We start from the raw sequence: 14,454 nt of genomic DNA, 5'->3' as shown, positions 1-14,454 counted from the left end.
TAGATTCGAATAGCTCCCAATTGGCTAGCTTTGTATGATATCTGATTATTGGCTCTTGAAGAGGGGTATTTGAAATCTCTTTTCCTTTTAATTCAAATAGAATCCCTGAATGATCGGATCCAATATTAGAAAGTGTTTGCCAATCTTGTATCCTTGAAGAGATGCTTTGAGAAGCTAGTGTGAGGTCGAGTATACTTGGATTTGTCAGATTAGTTCGAAAGAAAGTAGTAGCTCCAGGCTCATTCAATAGACTTAGATTTTGATCTTCAATCCACTCTGCTAGTTGATCGGCATTAGCGCTTTTGTTTGAAAAGGGATTCCATAATGGATGATGGGAGTTGAAGTCGCCTAATATTATTGTTTGTTGATTAATCGATAGATTGTAAAGGGACCGATCAATTGTATATCCTTTTTCCTGTGCTTGATCTGCTTCGTTATATATATTGATAATTTGGAAGGTTTCGCTTTCATTTTGGCAGTTTATTATCTGTATATCCGGGTCTATTGGCGAATGAGGGGCTAGATTAACTGTAGCTCGGAGGTCTTTGGAAATATATAGGAGGGTTCGGGGTTTGAGATCGGGGTTGAAGTTGGGGAGAATTTGTATAAAATTGGAGTGTATAGTCGATCTGCAATTAGAGAAATTGGTTCCATTTTTTTGAATCCAAGGTTCCTGAATTAAAATCAGATCAATATTGAGCTCAAGAGCAAGCTGTCTAGACGTTCTCTGTGGCTTGGGAGCTGTTGTTGAGGTTTATTTGAACGAAATCTGATATTATTGTAACACATTGATTAGTGCTGTTGGCTTTTTTGTTGAAATAGCTTTGAAGATTTCACAGCTTTTAGAGCTAGCTGTATGATTTCCTTGACAATTAGAGCATTGGTGATAATATGAGAGCAGAGTTTTCCTCTTAAGTTGCAGACCATACAGAGGTGTATTGCTGTAATGTGTTTGCCTCCGCACAATCCGCAAGAAGGGTCTTTTTTTGCAATACGAGCTTTGATGCCCAAAGCCCTGGCATTTTTGGCATTGTGTAGTAGGTTTGGATTCGTAGAATTGTTCTACTCTGACCTAGTGCCTGCAATATACAACCGCTTTCGAATAGCTAGTTTCGGCTTCTGATTTTGCGGCAAAAGCTATAACGATCGCGCCGTCTTTTTGGTGGGCTCTTTTGGCTATTGGAGTGAGCCAGAAGGAGGTTCCTATTGGCTTGAAATCTGTATTGAAGGTTTTGATTTCAGTTGTAATCAAATCCATTCCTTTGGGCCCGAGAACTCTTTTCTAGGGATATTGTGAATACTACCCCTATGCCATTCTTGGTCCTTTTTGAATCCTTCGAATTTGATAACATTTTTCAGATGGCTTTTTCTTTCAATTAGGAATTGTTGTGTAAAGGGATCATTAGTAGTGATAATGATATTGTTATTGAGAGGAGAGTATTGCTGCAGCAACTACTGGTCCTTTGATTCCAATTTCCTGGAAGGCTTCATTAATCTTGTTTCGAATCGTTAAGGGCAGAAGGTTTTGAGTTAGGGATTTCTGGTTTGATTAAGAGTAATCGTTTTTGGATAATACTGTCTTTTTTCTCTATTGGAATAGATTTTGTTACTTTTTCCTTTAGTAACTAGACTTCCATTCCCCTTCTTTTGTAATATTAGCGTAAGAAGCGTTTTGATTGTTGATATTTTGGGTACTGGTGGGAGCCGATTTGGTTAAAGCTTTGGTTTGAGATTCGATTTTCGTGTAGCGTTTCCAAATGATTGATTTGGGATGTGATGATTTTGGAAGCTGTAGTTGAGATTTCCTTTTTCCGTGTATTCTCTAAAGATTTCTAAAAAGATCTAATAGGCTAGATTGTTTCGTCACGTGATTGAGAGAGAGTGGAAGCTAGAACTATGAGATCTCTAGCTTTTAGAATAGCTTCTTTAGGCGTGATTGGTCTTTTTGGATTTTGAATTGCTTGTTTGGATTGGTGAGTAGTGTAGTAGAGTTTCGCTTTTTGTTTTGGTTGAAAATTTGAGTGATGTTGTTGGCTTTTGAGTAATAAAAGGATCGCTAGGTATACTGAAATCTTGTATTCTGATTTCAGGACTGGTTATTTGATTGATTGATGAAGTAGGCTTGATAATTCGATTGGGGTTCTTCTGGAATAAGTAGGCAAATTTTGGGGTTGTAGGAGGGCTGGAAGTGATTGCTGGATAGGTATTTGGTATTATAGATTGGTCTGGGGTGGCTTCTCTCATATCTATATCTGAAAGAGTATTCAGATTAGTATTTGGAACCTCTACAACTATACAATCGGAGTGTTCCATATTGATGTTGAGATTGGGTTGTCTGTTCTGAAGTCTTGGAACAGAGTTTTCACGCGTTTTTCGCGTGCGTTTCGTGTTTTCGAAGCGTCGGCGCAGTATCACAACAACTACTGGCCAGAATCACTTGGAGATAATTGCAATGGAATTGTATTGATAACTATGATCTAGAGCGATCGTGAGAAGGTCGTATTTCGAAGAAAAAGTTTCCTTCGAAATTTGTTGTGTGACAGAATTCTAGAGATTGCCCTACAAAGAAAAAATACCTAATAAACTCTAAACCCCACTCTATTCAAGAATCTCATTGCTAATTATAAGATATACTATTACATAATCCTATTCAACTCATGAATTCATTAATACATTAAACTACCTATAACAACTCAATGAAACGATTTCATTAATACTAACAAATAAATCTATTATATTTGTCCTATTGCTTCCAAAACTTCATCCTAAAGGAATAATCACTACTCCACCTCTACAACTTACTAGTCCCGAAGTCTACTCCTAGAAACCCAATAAACCTGAGCTTAGGAAAAAAGGAATATACTATTAGAAACCTAGATTCGCAGCGGGAATGCAGCAAATGCTATTGTTGCAGCTCTATCAGCCACCTGATACAAACTACCCACACCCTGATATCCATTCTATTCAATTCCGAGTTATTATTACTACAATCAGCCCTACAAGAACCAGCTCTATACCAAACAATCCTCCGAGGGACCGAGTTCCTATTCGTTCCCCATCTCATTCTTTTCCCTACTCACCAATTAGCTCAATCAATTAGGAAACGGGATATGCCTGACCTAAACTGTGATTAGGATAATTCTCCGTATACCCTCCGCTTATCTACTACTACTACTCATAGTTTTCCTTTGAAAGATGAACTAAACAATTATATGGATTTAATAATTCTATCCGTTACCCTGCTTTTGGAAAAAGACATCTTCCTGATATACATTATGGTCAATAGTGGATACAAAGGAATTGCCTTCGCAGATTAAAACTAAATGTCTTTTCAGAAAATATTAGTATATTAACTGTTTACAGCATTCAAAGTTATAGGATTCGATGGAAAATACTCTGCCCGACAATCGAGTTACCTCCTATATCCGAGTAGAACTTAGAATCAACAATCATATCGAGAAAAAGATTATTTTATATATAACCGAGCTAGCCTATTATCCTATTGTGCTAGGAATAGCTTAGCTTAAGAAATACAACCCTTATATCGACTTTGTAATAAACTTGTTTTAATTTGATAGCTTGTTTTGCTATAAATTTTGTAATACTCCTGTCCATCTATTCTATATAAAAGCTCTATTAGATATTCCTTCAAAAGCCTGATTTGTATATTTGCTTACTTACCCTAAAGGATTAAAGAATAAGGATATAGCCGCGATCTCTCTGAAAGCTTGTTTGGCTTATGCCTACCGGAAATATAAATGTTCTAGAATTCGATTAAACAATCAATAATATTTAAATAAAAAGAAAAAGATATTCGATTCTAAAGATCTATTATCCAAATTCCGAAATTGGAAAGATGTTTTCTCCCAAAGAATGCAGAAAAGCTATTTCTTCATTGATCATATGATTATAAGATTCGTCTCAAAGAAGAAGTTGTTCCTTTTTTCAGTGCTTTGTACTTTATATCCCATCTCGAATTAGAAATTCTGAAAAAATAACTAAAAGAAAATCTTAGAAAAGGATTCATTTGGCCAAGCTCTTTCCCTACCACTTTCTCTATTTTGTTTATCAAGAAGATTAATAAAGGCCTTCGATTTTGTGTAAATTATTATACTTGAATAACTTATTGGTTAAGGATCGATACCCCTTATTATTAACGAAAGAATCTCTAAACAATTTGAAAGGAATAAAGTATTTCAGTAAGATTGATATTATTTTTGTTTTCAATAATATAAGAGTGAAGAAGGGTAGGAATACTTGATTGTGTTTTTGTATCCGATTCGGACTGTTCGAATTCTTAGTTATGCTGTTCGGGTTGATAGGGGCTCCTGTAATCTTTTAGAGGTTTATTAATGATTCTTTATGAGGATATCTAAATGTATTTTGTACTGCTTATCTGGACGATATTCTGATATATAGTCGAACTCGAGAGAAACATATCCGTTATATTCAGAAGGTTCTACAAGTATTAAAGGAAGCCGGTTTGTTTGCTAAATTCGAAAAGTGTGAATTCCTGAAATCCGAAACCAAGTTTCTAGGTCTTATTGTAGGAAGCGATGATATCCGAATGGATCTAGAGAAAATCCGAACAATTGTGGATTGGAAATCGTTTACTAGTGTAACCAACGTTCAAGCATTCATTGGGTTTTCGAACTTTTATTGATGGTTATTAGAGATTTTTCAAAGATTATTAATTCGATGGTAGATCTGATTAGAAAGAATGTTCTATTCCTATAGAGCCCTGCCTGTCAAGAAGTATTCGATTAATTGAAGTAAGTATTTACCAAAGCATTTGTTCTGGCTTCTTTCGATTAGGAAAAGGAAATGATTATAGAAACCAATATCTCCGATTACATATTTATTGGAGTACTTTTCCAATACGATGATAATAGAGTACTTAGATCTGTTACGTTTTTTCTAAAAAACATTCGGTAGCTAAATACAATTACGAGATTTACAACAAAGAACTGCTAGTTATTATTTGTTGCTTTGAAAAATGGCATTCTGAGTTGGAAAGCGCTGCATTATTAATTCAGTAATTATTGATTATAGGAATCTGGAATATTTTATTATAACAAAGCTATTAAACCATTATCAAGTCTGTTAATCCGAATTTCTATTTCGATTTAATTTCCAATCATTTATTGCGTTGGGAAGTTAAATGTCAAACCCGATGTGCTGATTAGAAGATCAGAAGATCTTCCTAAGGAGGGGATGAATATCTTTTATATCAAAGTTTGTATTATGCTGAAACGAAAGAACCTAAATTCCGATTTGTTGTCTGCTATTGTTATTCTAATCAAATCTAAGATTGTTAAGAAAGTATACTTTATTGTAATTATTTGTAGTTAGAGACACTCTAACTTTATTGATATTAATTGATTATTTTAGATTTCCACAATATTGTAATTTATACTAGAAATAGCAAAATTAATTAGAATCATTCCTGCAATCTTATATAGCTATAAGATCTGGTACACAATCTGTGGAATACGATTAGAGAATTCAGAAAGCCCCTTTTAAACCTTTTGTCGAATCTCGGCTTATTTATATATTCACAAAGGCTATTAAAGTAACCCTGTAATCCAAATCTATCCTGAAATCCCTAGAAAAGGGATCCCCCCCGAAATTCCGAAATCATTTTTTGGCCTAAATTATGAAAACAATAATCGACTGTATTACCAAGAGAAACTATACAGTCCCAATTACAATCCCTAAAACCTACCTACTATACAGCTACTACTCACTTACTTCCGCCTATACTACAAATCGCTCGCTGATCGAGCACTACACTATTACCCGAAACCTTTGAATTACTATCCCAAAACTATTATTAGCCTGGATATTATAATTATGTTATATAGTAGATCTATAATGGTTATAATTACTACCACACTATTCGAATTATAAAGGTCAGAAGAGGAATTCTCTATCCACTGTTAATCCTACAAAGAGCTTGGCAAGATATCTTAATAGATTTTATTATATACTTATTCGAAAATATTAATTTCATATTATTATAATAGTAATTAATTGATTACAAAAATGAAACATTTGTTGTTTTATTATAATACTTACAACTTTGAAAAGATCGCCTATCTATTTCAGAAGAATATCTAGAAGCTTTATGGCTTACCCCTAATTATTATATTAATATAAAACTTAATTTGTTTTTGAATTTTGAAAACATATTTACAAGTACTTAGATATAATTATTAAGGCTTTTAATTGCTTATTATTTTGAAACTAATCAACAAATCAAAAGGCTAATATGATATTGGATACTATCTTTAATTATATATAATCTACTTACAAAACGATTGGGTAAAATAACTTCTATTCATTGAATTCTTTATCAATAATATCTGGTTCGAAGTATTCAAATAATGTTTGTTTTTCTCGAACTATAGGTTTTATCCGATCTAAACTTCAAGCTTGTATTATTCCAAAGTAATCATCCTATTATATAAGATATTAAAGAATTCGTTATTAAATGAAAGTTATTTTCTTATATTTACAAATCGAATTAATTGTTACTTAAATCTAATACTCAAAGAATACTAATATTTGTTATTCCTTCTATTTACTAGATATTTGTCTAATGATTTGGTTTAACTGAATACTAGAAATATCAAACCCCTATGTTTATAGAAAAAGCTCGATTAGAAAAATCTTGGGCTTTTCAAAATCCTGAATTCCGATAGGCTTATATATTTATAAACTAAAACTTTTTATTTCAATAAAAATTTATTCTATTTTTTATATTAATTTATTATACTCTGTATATAATAATCTTATCCCTAAACAACGCAATCCACCATTACCATTTATCGAAATTAACAGTTTAAAACAATTCGAAGCCATCGAAATCCTAAATTTTTTATTAGGAAAGAAAAGGTTGTAAAGAACCTTGTTTAAAGTATATTGTTTATTAGATCGGCTATAAAATATCAATCGAAAAACCTATAAGCTATCTAAAGAATACACAAGAATTGATTTACAATTTCTATCAAAATATTTTAATAAATTAGAACCTACTTGATTGAATACTATTTGTCTTTAAATAATCAAACTATAATATCTTTGCCTTAACGAAGCTTAGCTTTTAGAAGAGGGATAATATTACAATATAAGATCATATAATATATTGATTCCCTTGAAGAGAATCGAATTAGACATTTGCATCAGAGTATAAATGAGCTAGAGCCCAATCGAGCTAACTTGCTTAACAAAATCCTGTATATCTTCAACTTGAAAGATCTTATATTATAGCTCTTTGAGCTACGGTCTTAATCCTCAATCTGAACCTATTACCCGAATCAGTATAACTTTGCCAGATTAGGGCAAAGTTATTAGAACCCTATCCCGCCCGCCTGCCCCGTGATACTACCCATAAGATTCTATTCGAAAATTATAACTCTTGTTAAACTTAATTACAAAATTCATGATAAAGAGATACTCTCTATTATAAAATCCTTTGGATATTAGCATACTGAACTCATTAGTATACCATACCAGATTCATATCTATACCGATCACAAAACATTAATCTATTTTATAACTACAAGAGCCTTAAACTCCCGACAAGCACAATAAGCTAAACTTCTGGCAAACTATAATTTGTAATATACTATCATCCAAAAAAAGATAATCTATTAGTCGATACTTTTACCCACTATATTAACAAACTCGATAATAAAATCAAAAGAAAAAGTTGTAACACTACCAGTAATTTCTGAAAGACAATCAAATCAATCCTTTTATTCTGGCTTGCAAGCTTCGATTAGATTCTGTTGAAGAAGCTTTTATTCGAATTCTAGATCTAGTTCCGATTTTCCTAGCTCTATGGATTATTGATTATATTCTACTCACTAATCGCTATACTCCTTTTTTGAAAGCTTTGTGGAAACAAGTGTAGAAAGATGATAATCATTTTAGTTTTGAAGATGGATTATTATTATATAAAGACAAACTAGTGATTCCTAATATAGATAATCTTTACATCCTTTTAATCCGAGAAGCCTATGATAATATCTCTATTGTATATCCAGGCATTCGAAAAACCCTGAAGTTATTAACTGATTGCTATTATTAGCGAGGAATCTTTCAAACAGTAGCTCAATACTGTCGAAATTGCAATACTTATTGTAGAATAAATATCCCTCGAGATAAAACCCTTGGCTTGCTACACTCATTGCTAATATTAAGCCAACCCTGGGAATATATTACTATGGACTATTATAGCTTCAATAAAGACAAATATGGATATAACTGTCACGGGTTCACTAGCGTAGTATATTAGCGTAGTGGATGCTTAGTCATCTTTGCCATTATATGGCAAAGTTTACATCGTACCACTTTCAACCTCTTTGTAGAATATCATATATCCAATCTAGTACCTATCCCTTGCACCGTGATAATAACAATGTATTGTTATTATCAATCGATTTAGCAAACAAGCTATCTCTATTCCTTGCAAAAAGACGATCGATTCAATTATAATAGCCAAATTATATATTTATTATATTTATTACTATTTCAATCCTCCTCTTTCTATAATATCAATTATAGATTCTAATTCATATCAAGTTTTTGAAAAGAATTCTCAAAAGATTCTAGATATTAATATTAATTATTTCAATTACAGATCATCTTCAAATTGATAAACAAATTGAGATTTATAATCAGTACCTTCAAAAGAGATTCTAATCTTTCGTTTTCTATTATCAAAATAATTGATTAGAGCTCTTATCAATAATGGATTATATACAGCTCATCTTATCTTATAATTCTCTTGATAGTATTTCTTTATGTGAAATTGTATAACGTGGTTTATCGCATGTGGGCCATATCATCATGTGGGCCATTTGAAAATACACCAAAATTAGGGCTTTTTTCATATTCTTTATAAAATAAATAATCATTATTTTGAGGGAAAAAAAGATCATTAAATAATAATAAGAAATTAGCTTTCTATAATAAATCTTTTTAATGAATATTCTTATTAGATTTGGAAAAAGTCAGAATTGTCACGATTTTCGTTACAAAAAAAACTAATTTTAATAATAACTCTTATATTAATTTGAATTTTCGAAAACTAATTAGAAATCTTTAATACTTTTATAATCAAATATCATATATTAAATTTTGAGAGATTATATTTATAAATAAAGAAGGTGCAACGGTTACACACAGACGAATTTTGTATGTATTTTGAGGTGGCCCATATGATGATATGGCCCATATGCTGATAAAACCACGTTATAGCTATCCCTTACAAAACCGTTTAGAATTAGAAATTTCCTAATACCGAAATCAAGAATAAGCTTAGTATAGATTAAAGCCTGTATTGTAACTCAACGATATTACAATATATAAAAACTTGCTACAAAACACCTACAAACACTTAAGAAAAAAGCCTAGTTCAAGATTAATATATATTAATAATCTATCGATTTCAAAATAAACGATTTTGTATAACTTGATATATAATATTATCAAATCGAGTATTCTTCAAAAAAACTAGATTTTTCAATAAACAGCAAATTCCTTATTGTCAAAAAGATAGAGTATTCCTTTAAATTAATATTATCAAATATAATAAAAATTTTCGATATATTCCCAGCTAAAAAGCTACAAAAAAACTACGAATAACCCTTTTCCTAATCAAGTAAACAAATCCTGACCCTTCAATCAATATTACTAGTAAAAAAAGAATGAGAAATCAAACAAATTATAGCTTCAAAAAGCACTTGTAATAATATTTACTACCAAATATAATAGTGTAATTACAATATTAACCTTATCTGATATACTACTGATAACTTCAAATACTCTTCTCACAAATTCAAAGAGTATTATCTGGCTATCAAGATCTTTCTCAGTTCGCCAAAGTATTATTTCAATAGCTGAAACACTATGAAGATAATGATAATGAATATAATAATATTATTGGAAATAAGGAGATGGATAAGTGCTCAAGGGCGAGCTTTTTTCAGACGGAGGGGTAATGTAACGATTTAGTTCCTTTCAGGTTCCTTTCTTAATCACTTAGCTTCTAGGACCTTAGCTTAGTATGTGATTTATTGGTGTATATAGTTTGGAGCTCTTATAGTTCTTTTTTATTCTTTTTCTTCTTCTTTAGTTTTAGATTCTAAGGTAGAATTGAATCCTTTTATGACAGTCCTTCACAACCTCCTAGTCTTTTGGGCGTTTAGCTCAGCGGTAAAGCTTCTGAATACTCCCAGAGGTGATCCCGTGACAATAGCTTTTAAAACTACATATAAGGAATCAATTACCTTTCAGAATATAAAATCAGAATTCCAAGAAATAGATTTAATACTATTTAATTCTAAAACTATATTTTCGAAATTAGATATTCGAATTTACATACTTATTCTTTTTTTTTCGATTTAAATCAACAGATCTCTCAAATCCTTTATAATCTAATTGAAGCTTTTTTTCAATCGATATTAGTTAAATTTTGAATAATTTATTATCAATCAAGCTTCCTTATACCTATATTTGAAACTATACTAACTTTAATTAAAGATATAAAAAGATTAGTTTATGAAAATATATTTTTAAATACAAAGATTCATATATTTCAAAAAAGAAATGAAATATTAAATAAATATCGATATATAAAAAAAACCTAATTATATTAAGAAGGAATATTTATTAAACAAAAGGTTCTTGGTATATTATTTCAGCAAAAGGTTGATATTCAAATTCAATACAACGAATATCAAAAAGAAAGAAATTCTAATAGAAAAGCATCTTCTAATAAATGTTATAGTAAATATAGAAAGATACGATATAATACAAGAACTTGTTAGAATAATATAATAGATCCTAGATTATTAGATTCTTAATAGTTTTAATCAATTAAGTTGATTATTATTGAATAATATGAATTTGAAAAGTATAATTGAGATGAAAGTAGGCTACATGCTGATATAGACCACATGCTGATAAACTACGTTATACAATTTATTAATTTACTAATTTATTATAAACTACTAATACTCAATCCACAACTTTTTTCTTTCTCTTTTTTATATACAACTCACAATCCACCTCCTTACAACTCATCAACTCACATTCAATTCCTTACTAACCACCAACTTATCATTTATCAAATTACCACCTTACCAACCACCTTACCAACCTCCTCACACCTTACAAATCACAAATCACAACTCTCATATTCTTATATACATACAAACTCACAACTCACAACTTTTTTCTTTCTTATTTGTATACACAGTTTATAATCCAACTCCTCACCAACCACCAATCATCAACTTATCAAATTATCTATCTATCTACCTACCTATCTAATTACCCCCTCATCAACTCACCACCTCACCAACTCCTCAATTCCTCCCCAATTCCTTTCTAATACCTCCTCAATATCTCCTCAATTCCTCCTCATAAACGTTCAATCCGTACTCCTTTCTTCTCCCTTCTTCCTTTTCCCTTAAAATAGAAGAAAAGAAAAGAAAGAAAAGAAAAGAAAAGAAAAGAAAAGAAAAGAAAAGAAAAGAAAAGAAAAGAAAAGAAAAGAAAAGAAAAGAAAGAAAAGAAAAGAAAAGAAAAGAGAAAATAGAAAGAAAACTAAAATATTAATACGTATCTATCTATCTATCTATATATTACGGGGCAGGCGGGCGGGATAGGGTTCTAATAACTTTGCCCTAATCTGGCAAAGTTATACTGATTCGAGTAATAGATTCAGATTGAGGATTAAGACATAGCTCAAAAAGCTATAATATAAAATCTTTCAAGTTAAAGATATACAGGATTTTGTTAAACGAATTAGCTCGATTGGGCTCTAACTCATTTATATTTTGGTACAAATATCTAATTTGGTTTTCTTTAAAGAAATCAATATATTATATAATCTTATATTATAATATTATCCCTCTTCTAAAAGCTAAGTTTTATTAAGGTAAAAATATTATAGTTTGATTATTTAAAGACGAATAGTATTCAATCAAGTAGATTCTAATTTATTAAAATATTTTTAATAGAAATTGTAAATCAGTTCTTATATATTCTTTAAGTAGCTTATAGATTTTTCGATTGATATTTTGTAGTCGATTTAATGGATAATATACTTTAAGTAAGATTCTTTACAACCTTTTCTTTCCTAATAAGAGTTTAGAATTTCGGTGGCTTCGAATTGTTTTAAACTGTTAATTTCGATAAGTAATAATAATAGATTGCATTATTTAGGGATAAGATTATTGTGTACAGGGTATAACAAATTAATATGAAAAATAGAATGAATTTTTATTGAAATAGGAAGTTTTAGTTTATAAGTATATAAACCTATCGAATTCAGGATTTTGAAAAACCCAAGATTTTTTTAATCGAGCTTTTTCTATAAGCATAAGGTTTTGATGTTTCTAATATTCAGTTAGACCAGATTATTGGGCAGGTATTTATAAATAAGGGAATAACAGATATTAGTATTCTTCGAGTATTAAATTTAACTAACAATTAATTCGATTTATAAATATAAGAAAATAGCTTTCATTTTAGTAACGAATTCTTTAGTATCTTGTATAGTAGGATGATTACTTTAGGATAATATAAGCTTGAAGTTTAAATGGGGGTAAAACCTATAATTCGAGAAAAACAAAATCATTTGAATACTTTCGGATTAGATATTATTGATAAAGAATTCAATGAATAGAAGTTATTTTGCCCAATCGTTTTATAAGTAGGCTATATACAATTAAGATATTATTTCAATATTTATTAGCTCTTTTGATTGTTTATTAGTTTCAAAGTAATAAGTAATTAAAAGCTTAACAATTATATTTAAGTACTTGTAAATATATTTTCAAAATTCAAAAACGAATTAAACTTTATAATTAGATATAATAATTAGGAATAAGCCATAAAGCTTCTAGATATTTGTCTGAAATAGATAAGCAATCTTTTCAAAGTTATAAATATTATAATAGAGCAAGAAATATTTCATTTTTGTTAATCAATCAATTATTATTATAATAATATTAAAACCAATACTTTTGAGTAGGTATATAATAAAATCTATTAAGATATCTTGTTAAACTCTTTATAGAATCGGAAGCGGATAGAGAATTCCCTTCTAGCCTTTATAATTCGAAACAGTGCGGTAGCAATTATAATAATTATAGATCTATTATATAATATAATTATAATATCCAGACTAATAATAGTTTCAGAATAATAATTCAAAGGTTCGGGTATGGTGTAGATAATCGACAGCAAGCGATTTGTAGTACAGGCGAAGCAGGTAAATTTTCAAAGAATTATGATCAGAAACGTATAGTTTCTTTAGTAATATAGTAGATTATTGTTTTCAATATACTCAGCAAAAGTGATTTTCAAGTATTTCGGGAATCCTTCTTGTAGGGATTTCAGGATAGATTTGGGTATAGAGTTAGCTTAATAGTCTTTGTGGAATAAAGTAAGTAGATCGGCAGAAAGGTTTAAAGGGGTTTCTGGGTCTCTAGTTGTATTACAGGGTTGGATATAGATATGGCACGTGGGATTACAGGCTCTATAACTTTGCTATTTCTGGTAAAGTTATAGTATCATTGAAATCCAAATAATTGATAGTATCAGTAGGGTTAGGGTTTCTCTGGTTACAGATGGTTATAGCGAAGTGTATTTTCTTGGCAATCTTGGGTTCGATTAAGGTAATAATAATGGGAAACAGATCGGGATCCAGATTCTCTTGTTTCAGGATAGTACAGCTTTGATATAGGAGGTGTTTATCCTTCTCCTTAGGGAGATCTTCTGATTTCCTGGTCAGCGTATCGGGTTTGATATCTAGCTTCCCAAAGCAATAGGTGATTCGGAAATTAAATCGAGATAGAAATTCGAATCAATAGGCTTGACAGTAGTTCAATAGCTTTGTTGTAGTAAAGTATTCCAGATTCCTATAATCAGTGATCACTTGAATTAATGATACGGCACCTTCTAACTCGGAATGCTATTCTTCAAAGCAACGGATAATAATTAGCAGTTCTTTGTTATAATCTTGTAATTATATTTAGTTACCGAATGTTTTTTAAAAAAGAATACAATAGGTCTAAGTACTTTATTATTATTGTATTGGGAGAGTACTCCGACGGATACGTAATCGGAGGCATCGATTTCTACAATCACTTCTTTTTCCTAATTGAAGGAAGCCAGGATAGGTGTTTCGGTAAATGCTTGTTTTAATCGATCGAATGCTTTTTGATAGGTAGGGTTTTACAGGAATGGAATATTCTTTTTTGGTCAGGTCTATCATTGGGTTGATGATCTTCGAAAAATCTCTAATAAATTGTTGGTAAAAATTCGAAAACCTAATGAATGCTTGGATATCGGTTACACTAGAGGCGGTTTTCAATTCACAATTGTTCGGATTTTCTTTGGATCTATTTGGATACTATTGTTTCCTATAATAAA

The sequence above is a fragment of the Botrytis sinoallii genome, assembly GCF_014898435.1.
Source record: "Botrytis sinoallii strain Bc 23 chromosome Unknown BSIN_003, whole genome shotgun sequence".
NCBI classification, from domain to species: Eukaryota; Fungi; Ascomycota; class Leotiomycetes; order Helotiales; family Sclerotiniaceae; genus Botrytis; species Botrytis sinoallii.
Note: the sequence above shows the minus strand (reverse complement) of the source record.